At 40.5% G+C, this 19,029-nt stretch overlaps 1 long non-coding RNA gene across 1 annotated transcript in view; it reads right to left on the reverse strand.

The window, feature by feature from the left end:
- LOC143352926 (uncharacterized) overlaps positions 1–19,029 on the reverse strand; it is an 83,385-nt gene that overhangs the window by 32,661 nt on the left and 31,695 nt on the right. Inside the window, exon 3 of the long non-coding RNA XR_013082020.1 lies at positions 14,602–14,735. This is a non-coding gene — a long non-coding RNA (uncharacterized LOC143352926). The remainder of the gene's footprint in view (positions 1–14,601; positions 14,736–19,029) is intronic.

The raw sequence follows: 19,029 nt of genomic DNA on the forward strand, positions 1-19,029 counted from the left end.
TATCAGTAGACTGCGGATGTTTATGCAATTTTTAATTTTGGTAGGCAAATTTTAAAAAACTGGAATCATGTAAAATCTTATTTCCAGTTACAGTAGTTTTTGTAGTTCCGAAGTAAATAAAAATCGTACTAAATTCTGTGGAATTTTATATTATAAAGTTCCGCGGTCTGCTTACCGGTAACGAAATATTGAAGCAAACATTATTTTCTACCTTCGAAACCGGTAACGGAACAATTAGCACTATTTGATTAACTTTCTAAAAATATTATTTCCAGAAAAAGTGTTACGAGTACATGGTTATATATAAATATGTGATTATAAATTTCAGAACTCTCTCAGATAATAATAGCGCAGAAATATTCTGACGTAGTCGAATTATTATATTGAACAACACAAAACCTGTTTAACGGTGTCCGTCACTGAACGACATTACAGGATAAAAGAGGAAACATAACCTTGTCGCTGAACAGGAATCAGTGTTCCATTGCACAAAGCATACAGTGCGAATACAGGGTTGTGTGTAGTACGTGTACATAATGTAAACATACTCTTCTGTCACGAATATTACGGAGATATCGCGTATAACAAGCGCTTTATCGAACTATTCGAGAGTAAACACGAGTCTTCTCGTCGTGCACTCCGCGAAAAAAAAAATGATAAGACATGTTGACGAACATAATAATATAGTTACGGAAATGGATGTTTTATTCAAATTTCAAGCGAGCTCGCATGTTCTCCTCTTTTCTACAACATGCTGAAATAATGAATACAAGCGATAAAATCAGTAATATTAATTTCTCATAATTATAGAGAATAATTTCTCTAGAGATATGCACTTGAACTAATTTCTATCTTTTCTTGCTGTAGTTTTTTGCTAATCAAAACGACGTCCAACGCGAATTTATTGTTCTAAAATTAATTGATCCGCAATGGTTCTGCAGGTTGCGGTAATTTTATGTGCATATGTAGTTATATAATAATTACGACAATCCGTGGGGATAATAGATGCGTCAGAATGATTAATAACATCCAGCAAATATTCATGATTTGAAGGATCAGCCAAAATGTTTCTTGTACCGAATTCAATTTCGGAAAAAGCTTCCTTATTAGGGTGCGTCGTCGGAGGCTATGGTGGTAGAAATAATAAAGTGGGCCTCGTAGAAGCTTATACATAGTGTCCAAAACCAAACACGCTTCCTCCAGATTATCTTCGTTCAATTTTCGCAGCGATCTCCGCCGAGATTCGCAAAACATATAGAGTGAACCCAAAAAATATTGGAACAATTCTCGAAAAATTGTGGACATCTAAATAGCAATAATTACTCTAAGAGAAAATGAATGAAGGATTGAGAAAACAGAAGATTCAAGCTTTAAAATGAGTCCAAGTTTATCCTTGCACTATTTTCTCTAACAAAATAATTACTGTTACAATGCCTGTTTCCCAGAACAGGAAATCGAGTGTTCAAACACTTCGGATCCACTGTATGAAATACCTGCGAGCAACTTCAAACTAACTAACTAACAACAACAAACTAGCATTTGTGTTATTTCGCCGGCGAGTCGCAAGGCGAATTTGATTTGCAAAAAGCTGCGCACGGTCTGCGAAAGAGTAAATTGTAAAGCTTGAATTGATATTGAAAAATGCAAAAGAATCCCGGGTGCTCTCGAGATATTTTATCGCGGAGTGTACCCCAGGCGAGATAAACGGAGAAAATTGACCCTCAAGACAGTTAGGCTCGTAACCGGTGGAACGCGGATATTTTCCTGGTCGTGTAGACGCGCCGTAAAGATACTCACCTACGCAAATACGTGTTCGCGTTTCCGTGGAATGGCGCCCTTGTTTTCGAGTAACCGCGGACCGTCCTGTCGTAAGCATCCATCGCGGGACTATGACCGATAAACAAGCTGCGAGCCATAAAGCGCTCTCCTCCGACGCGGCGGAAACTCCGATCCTCCGCAATTACGGCGTTAATCGGAACGATTCCACTTCCGGCGTCAACCATAGAGGAACAAGCGAAACGGATGACACCGGAAACCGTGCCACAGTGTCGCGAATGGCCATTCCAGGTGGAAGAAAATCATAGATCGTTTCATGCTTCTTCAAACCGATTGAAATCCTATGTTAGGTCATGAAATATTATATAAATTATAGAAACAAAGATAAAAATAAATAAGAAATATCGTATTAGCACATCTTGCGCGGGCACTTTGCCACCAAAGTCTTACCGTGTTGCATTCATTCTTGCAACGCACGTTTTGTATTTTTGCAACGCATGTCTATCCGATTTTATTGTAAAAACACGTCGATCACAAAAATCCATCGATAACAATAATCCATCAATAATCCGTGAAAAACGACTTTAGTCGCTTCCCGCTCAAGATGTGAAATGCTCACAAAAAGACTCTAGTCGCTTCCCGCGCAAGATATGTTAAATAAGTATAACAATAGTATCGGAATATAACAATATAAAAGTAATTCTTCGCTAATATCGCTGTCGCTATAGAAGTTCCTGTTAAAAGTAGATCTAACACAGCTTTCGGTAGCGAATTTGTACTTTTTTGCGGTATCACCCTATAATAATTTATGATGGGATCAGAAGTAATTAGCAGCATTGCTATTAAGTCGTAGTTTGTGGATACACGGGAATTCTTCCTTGTGTGGCCAATCCTGAACCTTTTTATGTCTTTGTTGCGAGCTTCTTGAGCCTAATCAGACATCATGCCAATTGGCAATAGGCATGATTTACTTATTTCTATGAAATACTAATTTGTGCACTGTAGCGGGCATATAAAACCAAGGGTATAAATTTAAATATGCAGTAAGGTTAATTCGTTCACGAGTTATAAACGCTTAAAAGTGGGAAAATTGCGATTTTTCACGATTTCCGACTTAAAATCGAACTTTTAATCGTTTATAACTCGTAAACGAATTAACCAATATCGATGAAATTTTCAGCGTGGATATAATTTATTCGAGCGAATCAAACACATTCTTTAAATTTTTAATACAGGCTCAGATAAAAAAGCTGAAAAAACCAACTTTTACTATTTCTTTTGCGATTCCGACCAATTCAAATTTTTTTCAAAAAACTTTTACACCTCGTCTGATAAACTAATCCTTCTAACTTCTCAATAACATTCAAGTCATTTGATCTAATTTTAAAAAAGTTATGTTGTTTCAAATAGTGTGCACTCAGTTTTGCTCCTTACTGTAAATCTTTTGTTTCGCGAACAAATTTCTGGAAATTTAGAAAATTAATGTTGTGACCCGAAGGAAGCGCAGATAAGATATAAAAAAAAATCGTTCAAGAAGTTCCTTATTAATGCCTGTTATTTTCGAAGTTTTTGCAAAGTTTTTGAAGAAACGTCTAGCCGTGTTCCCATCATTTGTGGAGCCATTTCCTGCTTTCCTAGAATGGCCATTCGGTCCATCGTACGGTGTTACAAAGATTTTGAAAAATTGTGACAGGCAGGTTAGCCGATATTTTCAGCTGATTTTTGTCAGAATCCCTTCTATATAGTTCGAACATAATGCAATAAAAATTTCAAAATGCGATCTTTCGAGACTTTCTAGTTCTGCTCTATTAAAGTCAACTAACCGTCATAGAAAAATGGTACTTAAGAAATCTCTAAAAATTATTCTATAGGACTTTATTAACGAACTTTCTGAACATTAACGTAAATATTGACTTATGATAGTATAGAATATCGTGCATGGAAGCTCAAAGATTCATATTTTATTATTTTATTATAGGATCGGAGTTTTCACGTATTTTGATATCGCTATTAAATGAATTGTTATGGGTACAATTAGTAAACACTCCGAAAAAAGAATCTATGAATGTTATATCTATTTTCTGACATGACTGTTTTCCACCTAAAATGGCCATTCGCGACACAGTGCGTGCTCCGCGTGGAAAACTGCGAACCTCTCCGTAGCGACTGCTTTATCGCGTCTCCCCGTGTCGCCGCGTTCGCTTCTTCAGGCCGCAAACGTTTTCAGCGTCGTCACAGCGAAACGCACAGGTAAACGAAAATATTTAAAATGGAAATCCGGCGGAGCAGAGGGACGCAGTGCCGCGGAAATTGATGCGACAAAGCTTTATAGACGCGGTCAATATAAAGAAGGTGTCAAGATCACAGTCGGTCGGGTTCCCATGCGAGTTCAAAAATGTATGGGAGCCGATAAGCGGCGGATGAGCTCCCACAGTTTCTCCAGCTTCCTCTTCGCTGTCGTTACACCTGCGAACATGCTTCACGTGACACCTCGGCCGCGAAGCACTCCGCCTGGAAAAATGTTCTCCGCGGTATCTCTTCGACGATCGTCAGACTGCTGTTTTTATCGTTCCCGCGGCTCGATACGTATTCTCTGTGCCTGCGCGGACGACGTATCTACAATTTGCATTCCAATGTCTGTCATCGACGTTTCGAATTGCCGTCTAACGTTCCCGCAGTTTTTCGCGCGCCGCGCATCCGCCTAGCCGTCGACATCCTCGCCGGATACATGAAATTGGAAACCGTCATTACTGAATTGTCGAGGTACAGGGACGTTTCTGAACGCGCGCGCGCGTGTGTGTGTGTGTGTGTGTGTTTGCGCTCGCGTGGAGCTTGCGATAATCGGATTCTATCGTTCACGCTTGATGCGGGTACTATATGCTTGCACTTCGAAATGTTTTCGAGCAAACGTACCGACGAAGAATGAGGGAGAAACCATGACAAATAAATTCTTTAGAACAGCGTCGCTTTGGATTAGCCAGAGGGGGAGAGAGGGGGAGAGGGAGAATTTAATTCCTTATTTGCCAATTATTTAATTGACATACTACCGACGTGCGAATTAACACCTCTCTTTTGAGGGTAACTGCGGATTTTATGCGTTTGTGACGAGAATATAGAACAGAGAATACATTTATGGAATTTGAACATTTGGAATTTTTATTGCTTTATTTCCAACAGGATTTCTAAGAGAGGAAACGAATGTCTTCGTAGTTCTTGCAATTAATGAATACAATTTTGATTGTGCATAAGAAGTCACTTTGCACTGAGCATCTCACTGTACGCCACTATAGTGGTTTCCGTGAAAAGCATCAATTCGAACGGTAGAGCCACTATAGTGGTTTCCGTGGAAAGCATCAATTCGAACTGTGGAGCCACTATAGTGGCTTTTGTACCATACGCGAGTAAGCGCGCCGTCCCTGGGAGACAGATTTGCGGACGAGCTCGCCGTACCTGGGAGACAGATTTGCGGACAAGCGCGCCGTGTTTAAGAGGTTAAGCAGAAATGCACTGTCGACAGAGAAATATTTCGAATGCACTCTAAACTATTTTTCCATGGCTCTAACGTCGAGAGCAAAAAATCGCTGCGTTCTAATTAGATGTCGTGCGAGCGCTCGATAGAATTTAACTTAATGAAATTATTTTGCAAGTTGGCTCGTACTCTGGAAACAGAAAATAACAATACGATCGTAGGTACGTGTACATAACGCAATCGGGACGGTCGTTGTCGTTGCTGTGGACAATCAGACAGATTAAACATAGCGGTCCAATGCAATAAATTCATTTCGATAGATAGAAACGTATCGAGATATTTGAACATGGGAAGACTGGTGGCACGATTCTTTTTTACATTTTTTTTTTTTTTTTTGTGAATGATGGTAACAAATGAAATGTCACGAAGTCCGCGTGAACCGGCTGCCGGTGTTGCAAATAAAACGGGACTCGCGTAATTGACCGGGCGAAGTAGAAATTTTCGTATAATTCCATTTATCGCGGGCCGAGCTGAAAAAATAGACGTTGCCCTTTGTCAATGATCCAATGATGGTTCGGCAATGGCATCGGTGTCGTTTGACGGACGGTGTGTCTATAAAACAACGCGCCGGCCATGCCACGAGCCTTTCACAAATAAACTGATCGTCAACAGAACAGGAACGCTACATCATACATATTTCGCATAACGAGTTGACCCGAGGAAAAATCTCTGGCACGGTCGGTACACTTCTCGTTCTTTTGTTCCACTCCTTTTTTTTTTTTATTTTAATATCCCCCATAACTTTGCGGCCGCGTATAATTTTACGCGAGGAAACAACGCGCGATATTCTCCCGAAATTAGTTTCTGCTCGAACAGTGAACAAAGAAAAGCTCGCGCCGCCGCCATCGCGAGCAAAAAACCGGGATTTTATTTCCGGCCGTTGCAGTCTAACCAATTTTCCTGAAATTATCACGTAATGTTACGCAATTATTTTACGCACGTTTAGTCCAGTTTCACCGAGCCGATAAAACCGAAAGTTTAACGCTTCCGAATTAACATTAAATAATTTCGCGCTCGTTATTATCACTTTTGCCGTCGGAGCTGACGAGATAAATGGAAATAAAATCCTCGGTGAAACTTCCGCGTTTAGTTCGCACTTTACCGGTCCACAAAATGTCTTACTCGTATAGAGAAGCGTTAGTTTATAATTAGAAATTAACAACAAGTCGGACTAATTTTCACATGCTAGCGTTTAGCAGGAATTTAATATTCTTGTATGCGTTGCAATTGTAACAGAAACCTTCTTCGAATGCTAAATTTAATATAAATGTTAATTATTGTAATAACTGTAAATTTCATATATATGCGCGAAGACAAAATTAGAAACTGTTTAGAAACTTACAATCGCATCGGCGCAGTTGCAAAATGCAATTCCAGTCGTTTTTCGAAACCCACTCTGCGATACTTTTTGACACGAATCGATCCTTCACGATGAATAAAAATTTATTAGAGTAAATATACTTTATTTTATACTTTTAAACATATTCACCTTTTTAGAGAAACACTTCTATTGCGTTTTGTAACTGCACTGATGCACTTCCGTAAACAGCCACATCGCAGGATGCTACAACATATTAAAGCATGCAAAATTCTACTTTACAGTGTTTTCTATTTTCAATAACAACCGAGTTATAATTCGACCCAGTTACTAGATACACCCCGTGTAGTCTCTCCGCACAATTTCACGAAAAAAATAGGAACGAAAAACAGGAAATTTTGCTGCGCAGCACAAGCACGAAATTTATTTACATTGCAAATACTCGGCTGTAACATTCGTTTGCTTGCAAGTACAAACATGTTCTGATTTTAACGATTCAGTTATGATGTTCCAGCCTACGGATTTTTATGCGAAATCAAAATTGTTTGCATGAACTACAATTTCTTCCGAATAATTTTGATAAGCCAGGCAGACGTGGAGGTTCTTAAATTCTTTCGAACCATCTACTTCTTCAAATTGCACCTGCCCATTGTTACCACAAAAAACTAAAATTTACACTCCACTTAAAATCCATTCTAACTGTATATAACTGTGCTCGAAGTTGCACTCGGCAATAATACAATTGACTGAACACAATTCCGTACTTCGTTAATGAATAAAAACAGATACAAAGCATAACCGAACGTATCTACGTAACAACCGAATAAATACAAGAATCGATATTTTTATAAACATTTTCAGTACCTCCCTAACTGTGCACAGGCATATTTTCTGCGAACAGCCTCGTAAACTGTCCGCACCAGTTTCTCTGCTGAGTGAGTCGTACTGTTATGCCGCAGGAAGGGGTAGATGAAGAGTATCCTCGAATAAACTCCAAAGTCTTCTAGCACAACTTAGGTTTATTTGGGAATAGGTCGCCAAGCAAAGATACAAAGCGATTTTGTACACGACGAATAGCTTAATGACAAACGAGTCGACTGACGGGCTACTTGTAACTTCTTCTCTGTCTGTCTCTGTCCGCGCCCTTTCGCAGGGCCTTATATAAGAGTACAACTATGGAAGTTTGGTGGGGATGGATGACACTAGCCCTTAGAGATAGGGAATGACGTGGAGGTCGGAGTTTTCGCAGGGTTGGACTTTAACATGAAATCTCTGTACCGGTGAGTAATTTGCCTTAGTCTAGTAGATGAGAAAGCCCGTGAGTTCTGACTCATCTATTTGTCTGACTTATCGATAGAGAATAGATGAGTCTGGTAGTCTCGCATAACAGTACGTCCGCGCGTCGTTTAAAGGAACAACAGACTAATAAAAAAACCGGTGCCGATAAATCACGGTATGAGAGTGGCAATTTAAATATTGGAACATCGACGTCTGCCCCAACAGTATGGTTGCCCCAACAAGCCTAACGAATCCGCGTAACCGCAACGCAGTCGCAGCACGTGGAGCATATTCCAGAAGGATGCGACTTAAACCCGAATCCTGAGCCGGCGGTGTATAATTCGCGGCAACGAGCCGTCGCAGTGACGAATACGCAATTCCGTGTGCCCGTGGCAGGGCAGTCTTTTCGCGTGGAGGCAGCAGCCGAAACTGTCGGAAAGGGATTTGCTGATGAAACCGGCGACGTTATCGAGCGCAGCCCTCTATTTAAATGTTACACGGTCCCGTTCGCCGTGACGATCCAGAGGCGAGCCCGGGACCACGACACCGAGCACGGAATATCTGATTGTTAATAAGATCACGGTAATGCAGTTTCGAGTGTGCAACGTTGTTGCACGCGGCGCCGCTGCCGGAAGACAAATTAGAGGCGAAAGAGCTCGGGCGACACCGTCCCCAGATGATTCACTGTCGCTGCTCGTTTCCACCCTTGGCATCGGTGATTCTCATTTGAGCAAATACTATTACAAGGATATCGTGTTCCTCATGCATATCGCCTGGCCTCGACAAAATTCCAGGAATATCCCCATGCTGTTTCCATTGAGCAACGGCGTACGTTGTTGCCGCAACCAATAATATCCCGCGTGTACGTGAAATCCTCGCGAGCCGCTTCCGACTCGTCCCTGCTCTGGAAAACTGACACGCACTGTTTTTAACAAACAGTTCAACAAAGAACGAAGTGTCGCCACACAATTGACCCTACAACTCTGTCAGCGAACGATCATATCTGCCGGTGTGCACTCGACTCCCTCGCGACACGGTATCTTGAAAACAATTATTCGATATACGGTCAATTCTCGATGTATGTCAGCAGTTCATTATACAGGCTGTTTCAGCTAACTCGAGCATCTAAAATACTTGTTTTTTATGATAGACGAAAATTTCAGAGGAAAATATTAGTTGGTTCAGAGGGGCAAATATTGTGATAGACAAACAAATTTGTTCAAGGTTATATTTTTTGAGATTTCAAGGTCATCGAAGTTTTTTGAATGGATTGATATATTTTTATAATCGCTATGCGATAGCCGAGGTCAAGGCGAATCCAACGACCTGTAACATTACGACCTTCACGTGACCTTGAGTATGAAAAATTCATAAAAGTAGGGCACTTGATGTAAATAGTGAAATAACGATGACATGATCCCCTTAGGGTTTCAAGAAATGTTCTTGAACCTTGACTAATGACTGTAAACACGTTTACGATAAATTGTAAACAATATTTTCCCCTCCGAACCAACCCTGTTTACCTCTCAAATTTTCTTCTATCATAAAAGACAAGCGACGTTTTCTAGATGCTCTTATATATCGCTAATAATAATAGAAAATATTAGTTGGTTCAGAGGGGCAAATGTTGTGATAGGCAAACTGTTCAAGGTTATATTTTTTGAGATTTCAAGGTCATCGAAGTTTTTTGAATGGAATGATATATTTTTATAATCGCTACACGATAGCCGAGGTCAAGGCGAATCCAACGACCTGTAACATTACGACCTTCACGTGACCTTGAGTATGAAAAATTCATAAAAGTAGGGCACTTGATGTAAATAGTGAAATAACGATGACATGATCCCCTTAGGGTTTCAAGAAATGTTCTTGAACCTTGACTAATGACTGTAAACACGTTTACGATAAATTGTAAACAATATTTCCCCCTCTGAATCAACCCTGTTTTCCTTTGAAATTTTCTTCTGTCATAAAAAACAAGCGAGATTTTTTAGATGCTCGAGTTAGGTGAAACACCCTGTATATGTCCAAGAGACATGCCCGTGTTATGTTTACAGTCCTCGGTGTCCGAGGTCACTCGAGCTTCGCGGCCCCTCACGGAGTATACCCCGCAGTAGTGGGGAAAACTCCGCGACGTTTATCATCCAGGCCTTGGCGACATATATGGAGAAATCACTGTACCGGATCGGTCGCTTTACCACAACCGGGATTTACTGGCGACCTACTTGTAGAATCGAAAAATGATGCGAACGAAAGTTGTTCGGCATTAACCGGTACGTGCGATATGATAATTGGTTTTTTAATATTTCTCTTTGTTATCGGGATACGACGGTGACTTTGAGTTTTTGTTTGGTAACGGGTGACGGTTAAATATGCAGTTTGATTGATTGCTGAGAGTATTGTGATTGCTGAGTTAGAAAACTATTGAGGCACGTGCATCTTTGTTATTTCAATAATTATAAAATAAAAAATATGACACCGGTGGTGGTACGATTATTGTAAAAAAAATTACGGAGGTGCACGGAGACTGTTCTGACTGACTTGTTTTACTACGTCATTGATTATTGACGACTTTGAATTATAAAATGTAACGTCCCCAGATTGTCAGACTTGTGTCCTCCGACCATGTTAATTAAATTAGATCGCCGTACAGACCTAAAGACTAACTTCAGTATACGGAAGTGATCCTTGAAGTCCGCTGTTTTGACGTGACCGCGCTATTGAATTATCGGCGTTATTTGTTTAAAGAAAAGCATGAACGTGGCACGACCATTAATAACCGTCAACAGGGATGCATTCACTGTTATCATTAAGGGTAGACGGCACGGCGATCGTTAGAAAAAAAAAAAAACTAGAAGAGCCAACGACTCGGCTCTCGCGACGTAGGACATGAGGAATGTATTGCCGGTCGCGATATAAATGGCGCGCACAGTTTTCCGCGCCATTCGGCGCAGCGTCTCTCATTGATCGTTGGATTCAGCGGGTGCCCCCGGTAGACCGGTCGTAATGACTTATCTGCGGGGGCAAATCGACGAAAATGCTTATCACGTTAATGAACGCTCTTCGAGACGGACGGTTGGCGTGCCACCCAAGGCGAACCGTAATCGATACGGCGTAAATGATATCAGCGTATTATCGCGTTTAACGAGGAACTTTCGCGGCATGGGAACCGCGTGTTTCGGTTTTCCGCGATATCCGGACTTGCGACAACGTTTGAATTTTCGAAATCGGGTACGGGTAACATGGACCAACCGATTTCTTCGCGGTGGTCCCGGTTGGGCAGCACTGGCCGCGAGTTAAGCCGCGCCGACCACCTGCTTTCCTTTCGTCTGTGTTTTCTTTAATGACACGGCCAAGGTCATTAATATGCCGAGGCAGCAAGCAGGATGGGTCGAGGGACCGTGGCGTAATAAGACGTCAGCGTGCGGGGCTCTAATGATCGCGTGAACAACGGAATATGTATGCCGAGCTCGCATTAGACCCACCGGTAAATACAAGGTGTCCTGCATTTCGCGTCCGGGCCATACAGAAGCAGATTTCTTGCCGCCTAACGTTACTCAGATATCCAGTCCCATGAAAAACTTAAGCAGCTTATCGGTGGACTGCGGATTTTATGCAGTTGTGACGCACGTGAGTAGGTATGACTCGAAACAGTAAAAAGATTAAAAGATTTTAACAATGATGGTATACTATTTTTCGCATGTGGAAATCACTAACCCATTTGCATCATAAGGAAATATGAAAAGAAGGCCTTTGTCACCAAACTTTTTTTTTATTATATTTAACACGTTCGCGGACGTGAATGCTATAGCATTCATTTTTATAGTGATACAAAATGACATGAATGCTACAGCATTCCAATTTTAAAGCCAATTTTTATTCATTTAATTTTATACAACCTTAAGTTTTTGTAATTAATATACATTTCAAAGTAATGACCAACTGTCACTTACTAACGACAGTTAACTTATTATTATTGTTTATGTCTAATCAGATTTCGGATAGCACAACTAGTTTCAAGAAAAATTGCCTGTCTATTTTTGCAGCTCACTGAAACTTTTCCTGTCCGTGAACGTGTTAAGTACAAAAATGACTACAAGTAAAACAACTTGATATTTCAGCATTATAAGAAAAAATCAGAATTACTGCTCTCATCTCCAACAACACCCTCCATTTCTATTTTTTAGCTAACGAATAATGGTAGTGACCAACAAACTTGAGCGTATATATACGCTAATGATGAAAATGGGTTAATGAGCAAAATAAATTTTTACTCAGCTCTTATAGATTGCAATCGAAGTGTAAAACTTTCATTTTGCATAAAGATCCGCAGTTTACTTAACATAGATAGCCGGGAGTACAGTTTTCTTTCGATATGAGACAACGATGTTTCTCTCGCAACAAGAAAATCTCCATCCCCTCTCCTTCTTTTGAAATTGTCCGCTTAGCGCCATGTCATATTCAACTATACCAACCCGCAAACTCTCAAGAACAATGTCGAATAGGTACCGTCATCCGCAACACGTTGGAAGCCGTCCCGAATCGTCGTCTTATATCGAATGTACTGTGCGTGCCGCGCAAGAAGTCTCGCGAAAGGAATGTGGGGCTGATTGGTCAGAGTGGCAGGCCTCTAGCTGCTCTATTGGCTGGAGCGGTCACGCGTACTATACAACGTGTGACGTCAAAGCCTAAGCATTGGTCTACTGGAGCGTCGACGGTGGGGGTAGGGGCGGAGCGAGCGAATGTCCCCTTTGCCCTTGAACCGTCCCGCGAGACTTCTTGCGAGGCACGTACAGTACGTTGTAAGTTCACTGCGGATCTTTGTGCATTTACGGCACGTGCAATTTTGCGGAATGCAGGGAAGCGTTGACGTTATAAAAATACAACAATATTTTGAGGAATCTTGGAATCAGTGAAAGAGGTGTTTCAAAATGGACTATAAAAATGGGAAATCGCATAAAGATGTTTATCCACTAAAACGGTGGAGTTAATCGTCGCCTTTGACAAGTAGACATTTATGATTCTTGTGTGGCCAGGCGAAAGAGTGACGGTAATAACTTGATATCTTAATGGGAACCTAAATATCCCCGGACGCATGCTGGAGGATACTCATTGGCCTTCGTTCCGCAAAAGTTCTCGTTTTGTATTAATAGGAATTTCTTTAGGGGTCTAGCGGTTGTTAATAACCGCGGATCGTTCCGCAGCACCGGAGGACATTACTTCTACCTATTTATAATAGTTTTTATCGAGTTCAGATCTCAATGAGTAATCGACCGTGTAATCACACCATTTTCTCGGACTACAGCGAGTTACGGAACACCCAGTGCACACACGTGCAATCGCGTGTACGGTCCAAAAGGAAAAAGTCTGCCCGGTAATGGGCAGCTTTGACGCGGTAACCCCGACGCGTCCGGATAACAGCGATCGTGTTCTAATTGCCGCATTAATGGCCGTGTTAATCGCGGACGCCGTGCCACAGAAAGCGGAGATGATTTATACCGGGCCTGGATACGTCAATGATAATTACGCTGACACGCGTGACTCCACCCTGGATCGTTATTGTTCGCGAAAGAATCGAATCGAATCGCCGAGACGCCGCTCACGTAGAAACGGCACAGAGAAACGATGACGAGAGCGTTAATATAATATCATCCAGCGTCATCGATTCGCTGATTTACGAGCAGGGTACTCTGAGACAACGCCCGAAGACTCGCGGATCTCACGGTTTTCAAGAACGATTAATATCGCGTTTTTGCACCTTGATTGCAATATAATTGAGAACGTTGGATAACCCAGTCCTCCGGGTCGCTTGAAAAATTGGCCGAGCAACTTTTTCTGCGTCGTCACTTGCTAGCCTATTAGTCAAATCCCAAAAGAGCCAGAACACCGTGGCAGGGTGGGACGTGTGTCTACATACCGGCTTCACTTACACAACGACACGATCCCCTCTCTTTTATGGCTTTGGCTTTCGCTGATTCTTTGGCTGCCCGTGAACCTCAAAGAGGAATTTTAATCTTTTAGTCGTGAAAGTCCCACTTGCGATCGCGCATCATGGCCGAAGTTCTTTGTACTCCATCAAAGCCGCCATCATTTCCGCGGATATATTTAAAATACAACTAATTTTGTTGCTCCGTTGTATCTGTGTTTCTATTTCGTTGCTACTCGGCTACGTTTACAGTTTGACTTTGTGTTAAGTTTTTCCTGCGCGGAGCAGAATACAACTGCGTAATTTGTATAAAAAATAAATATTATTTATTTACTGACAAATAGTTTGTCAAATTACAAAATGATTAAATTATTAAATCATGAAGCATCATTTGATTCATCATTAATTTATTAAATTTCCGTCTAATAATTTATCTATTTATTTTTCTAATAATTTATCTATTTATTAAATTTTTCATTTTATTTTGATTGATTTACCTATTTAATTTATTATTTATTTGTGTAGAAACAGTTCCTGTTTGCCTCCGAAGCGAAAAATAATATGAGCGTAGAAACGCCGATAGAAAAAGAAGACGCGGAAGAAAATGAAGGGAGCGAGGAGGATAATGAGAATGAATCACTGTCGTATTTTTCCGATTCTAGGCAAATTGTATTCCCGGACCATATTAGATGCAGCGTGCACACCTACTTCGGATCTCTGTGCTTCCGCCGATTTCGAGCATGCATTATAAAGGATAAGTCCATTACTACTCACGCGATGCCGCTGCTCTATCTTCTCGGTCCTTCTTATAATTGTAACGCAACAGTCTCACTATCTATCTTCCCCTAGCTTATCAACAATCCTATCCATTCTAATGTTCCTGGGTGTCTCCTGGCCCTAAAAATTCTCTATTACACAGAGCAGAACGATCGAATGTTATGAAAACCCCGTCGCAGTTAAAATTCTGAATTTTATTGTTAAATGTTCTAATACGTTTAATCTTCATTTTCCAATGCGAACGCCGAGTGTTAACACGTTTGCAGAGTCCATTTTTTAAAATCATAGTGTACACAGGAGTCGTACCGCGAAGTTATACTTCCTTGAAACAGGTGATTTCTGAGGTGATTTGCAATAACTTTTTCCTTTGCGAAATTGTTCTCCGCGGCTTCGTTCTCGAGTTATTCACGAAAAACACGGACCAATCAGAGGGCCACTACAGCGGGCGCTAGGCCAATGCGGAAGCCACGCGCAGCGCGACCAATCGCCGAGTCGCGATCCGCCCGCTATAGCCGCGCTCTGATTGGTCCATGGTTTTTCGTTAATAACTCGAGAACAAAGCCGTGTAGAAGATTTTCGCAAAGGAAAAAGTTACTTGAAATGACCTCAGGCATCACTCCATTCTAGGAAATACAACATTTTGGGGACACCAGGCATAGCAAAGGTGCATTGAATTTTACGATCTTCATAGCAAGTTCTGCAAATTTTTCGGATTCCAAAGGGTTAACGAACAATCAGAAATAATAATGAAACACTATTAACATGTGTATCAACGGTGCCTTCGTTCTTCTCGGCTGGTGCAGGGCTTTTTGTATAAAAGAATGTTTTATGCTGTTATTTTTCCAGTCGCGAGGAAAAAGCTAACCGTGATTCCTTTGTTTTACAGTGGTCGAGAATATAACAATATCACGACAACGGTTTCCTCCTGCTACGGACGGTTGGCAGAAAATTCCGTTCCCCGTCCACGCCGTCCAGTCGTATTATCGATTCCTCGCGGAGTTTCTTTTTTTTTTTTACTGGATGCGTAAAGTCGAGCGAATTTCCAGGCGCCTCCGAGAAGCTGTTAAAAATATTTACAGTCCCGTCGTAAACGGGGCGCAGGATGTGGAAATGTAGAGTTTGTGCAAGTAGCTCGCGCAGCCCGGGCGCTTCGAGTGATATTCGCCAACTTTCAATGAACGTCGACCCCCACCCCTCTCCACCCCTCCGCCCTCCCCTCCGTCGCCGCTCGTTGTTGTCCGTGTAATTCAAACGATCGTTATAATTAACGACACGAACATCCGAGCTAAATTGAGCACAAGAGGTTGTCGCGATTCCTGTTTTCCGGCCGGCCGAACGACGACGTGACGCGCGGACGAGAATGCTCGTTACAACGTTACAAGTTCACTTCGCCGGTCGTTATAGCAAAATTTCGAGTCGCATCTCGAAATTATACAATGAACGAGCTCCGAGCTCTTAACGACGGATACTCGTTAAATAGTATACCGCTCCGCCGGGAAATTGAAATGTTCTTCCGAATGGCGCCGGTGGTTAATCGAAATGGCCCGAAACGGCGATATCTCAGCTACGAGGAATCACATGTTCGGAAGACGCGGGTCCCCGTGGATTAGAAAATTGCTAATGCCATTAGCCGCTGCGTTACATGAAACTATACATAGAACTATTTACATGGAACTATTCTATAGTTTTACGTAGTTCTTATACACATAGTTCATATTTACATAGTTCTTGTATACATAGTTCATATTTACATAGTTCTTGTACACATAGTTCATATTTACATAGTTCTTATACACATAGTTCACATTTACATAGTTCTTATACACATAGTTCACATTTACGTAGTTCTTATACACATAGTTCACATTTACATAGTTCTTATACACATAGTTCATATTTACATAGTTCTTATACATATAGTTCATATTTACATATTTCTTATACACATAGTTCATATTTACATAGTTCTTATACACATAGTTCATATTTACACAGTTCTTATACACATAGTTCATATTTACAATAGTTCTTATATACATAGTTCATATTTACATAGTTCTTATACACATAGTTCATATTTACAATAGTTCTTATATACATAGTTCATATTTACATAGTTCTTATACACATAGTTCATATTTACAATAGTTCTTATATACATAGTTCATATTTACACAGTTCTTATATACATAGTTCATATTTACATAGGTCTATTACATAGAACTATTAGGTGTTCTAGTTAATTTTTATTGTAATTCTTTTTTTTAAGCTTCTTTGTAGTATCTTTTTAAAGGCGAAAGACTCTTCCATTAAAACTTCAGGTAATGTTTTAGAGTTTACAACAAGAAAATACAATTAATAAGTTTTCTGGGACCATGACGTGCAATATACAGCGTGGGCCATTTAAATGGGACCACTTAAACATTTCTGTTATTAATGATTTCACGGAAAAAGTCTACAAAGCAAAGTCGTACTAGTTTGTAAGGTTATGTTAGCGGTAACTAGTTTGTAAGGTTATGTTAATTATGTTTCCCAAGGTTATCTGTACTATCTTTAGACGGAACGATATGATCTTTTATAACGGAACTTTTATAAAAAAAAGAAACAAAATCATCGACCTGTATATCTATACGGGTCCGTCTATTGTACCACAAAATATTTGCATTAACATTTTCTAATATCGCCGAACTGTTATCGCAAATATCTCTCAAAATGACAATTTGTTAAATTTGTCGTTGTTGTAACGCGAATCTTGATTATACAAGTTCTAATTAACGACCCGAAAAATCCCGGAATATTTACGTAGTTTTTTTACCTAGATGCGGTAGGTTACTATAAAAATCCGGTGTCCACAAAAAAGTGGAGTATTTTTAAGCCGTTAATGATCCATTAATGAAATACGGTCCAATTATGCCGCACCCAATATTGACATGGTCAACGATGGTTAATGATGGATTTAATGAAGACGTGGGCCGTGTTATTAAATATTTTTAAATTCACTTCCCCGCGATTGGTGAATATCCATAGAATGGTTTTCACAAATGTATCATGTTACTTTGCACCTGATTCGACAGCCACTCGCAAAATTGTATACGTTTTACAAAATCCCTGTCCGTGCGGCTCTCGATGCATTGATAGGCGATACGAATGAAATTTGTGAAACCGAAAAATACGCGCAACAATATCCCAAAAAAGAAGCATTGTTCTCCGAGCATTTTGCAGAGCTTCAAAAAAGGTAGAATGCGACGACTGATTTCGAATATTTAAATTTTTAACCGAGCGACTTTTCAACAGCACTGTTGAAAAGACGCAATCAAAACCGAGTAAAATTGAGATGACAAAAGTCTTACTATAATTATCACGAATACGATATAGTTTATACCAGATACTATCACGCAATGAAGTGAAAGAGTTATTACGAATTAAATCGTCATCCTCAAGGAGATTAAAAGGTTAATATAATATTTTAGCGGCATTTTCATCGCACCCGCCGTAAACAATTGTTATATCGTGTTTACCACAGTTGTTAAACATTATAACAATAGTGGCTCGCAATAACTTCCGCAATAACCTCCACAATTTCATTTTTACTGTTACTGTGCTCGGGAAACTGAACCAACTATGAGACACTAACAATAAGTTATGACATCATAATTTGTATTTGGTAAAATGGCAGAAGATCTCATCACTTCATACATATTTTTCTAACATATCTCCTACACCATATTTGCCTAATGTACATGTCCAACCATATTCACAATTTCGATCGAATATTTCCAGAGGCATTATGTGACCCACAAAGTCGTGCAACTTTCGTTTAGAACATTTCTTTCTACTGTGAATAATTTAATAACTTTAGTAATTTTGTTTAATAATTTTTTTTACCAGCCTGACCATGTTACAGATCGATTGCTACGCGCTCGTGGCAAGAAAGTGAGTCGATGTCTACGTCACTAACGAGACGTTGCCATCCACCGCAGGGATAATCGAAGAGCTTAGGGCAACAAACGTTCAGCTCGATTTAGACGTGACTGCCCGCTTAGATTTTCTAATCGTTCGGAGCAACAAACAGTCAGAGCGACTGTAAACATTCGGGGCAACAGACGGTCAGCTCGATTTAGACATGACTGCCCACTTGAGAGCGTGAAACATCCATGAATTCATCCGTATACTGCACAGTGACCTTCAAGGTCATGCAAGGTCAGAAATCAAAACAGTACTACTTTTTCCTCTTTCATTTTTTTCTAATATTTACAACTAAAACGCTGGCTGGTAATAGAGTGAACACCTTGTATATATTATCATTCCGCGAGTCTGACTCGTGATGTTTACGTTTGGGCGAAAATCTTCACCACGAGTCAGGCTCGTTAAAGTACAAACGTCTCATGATATCACCGCTTGTTGCACCGAACTATCGCAACAAAT

The sequence above is a fragment of the Halictus rubicundus genome, chromosome 3 (genome assembly GCF_050948215.1).
Source record: "Halictus rubicundus isolate RS-2024b chromosome 3, iyHalRubi1_principal, whole genome shotgun sequence".
NCBI classification, from domain to species: Eukaryota; Metazoa; Arthropoda; class Insecta; order Hymenoptera; family Halictidae; genus Halictus; species Halictus rubicundus.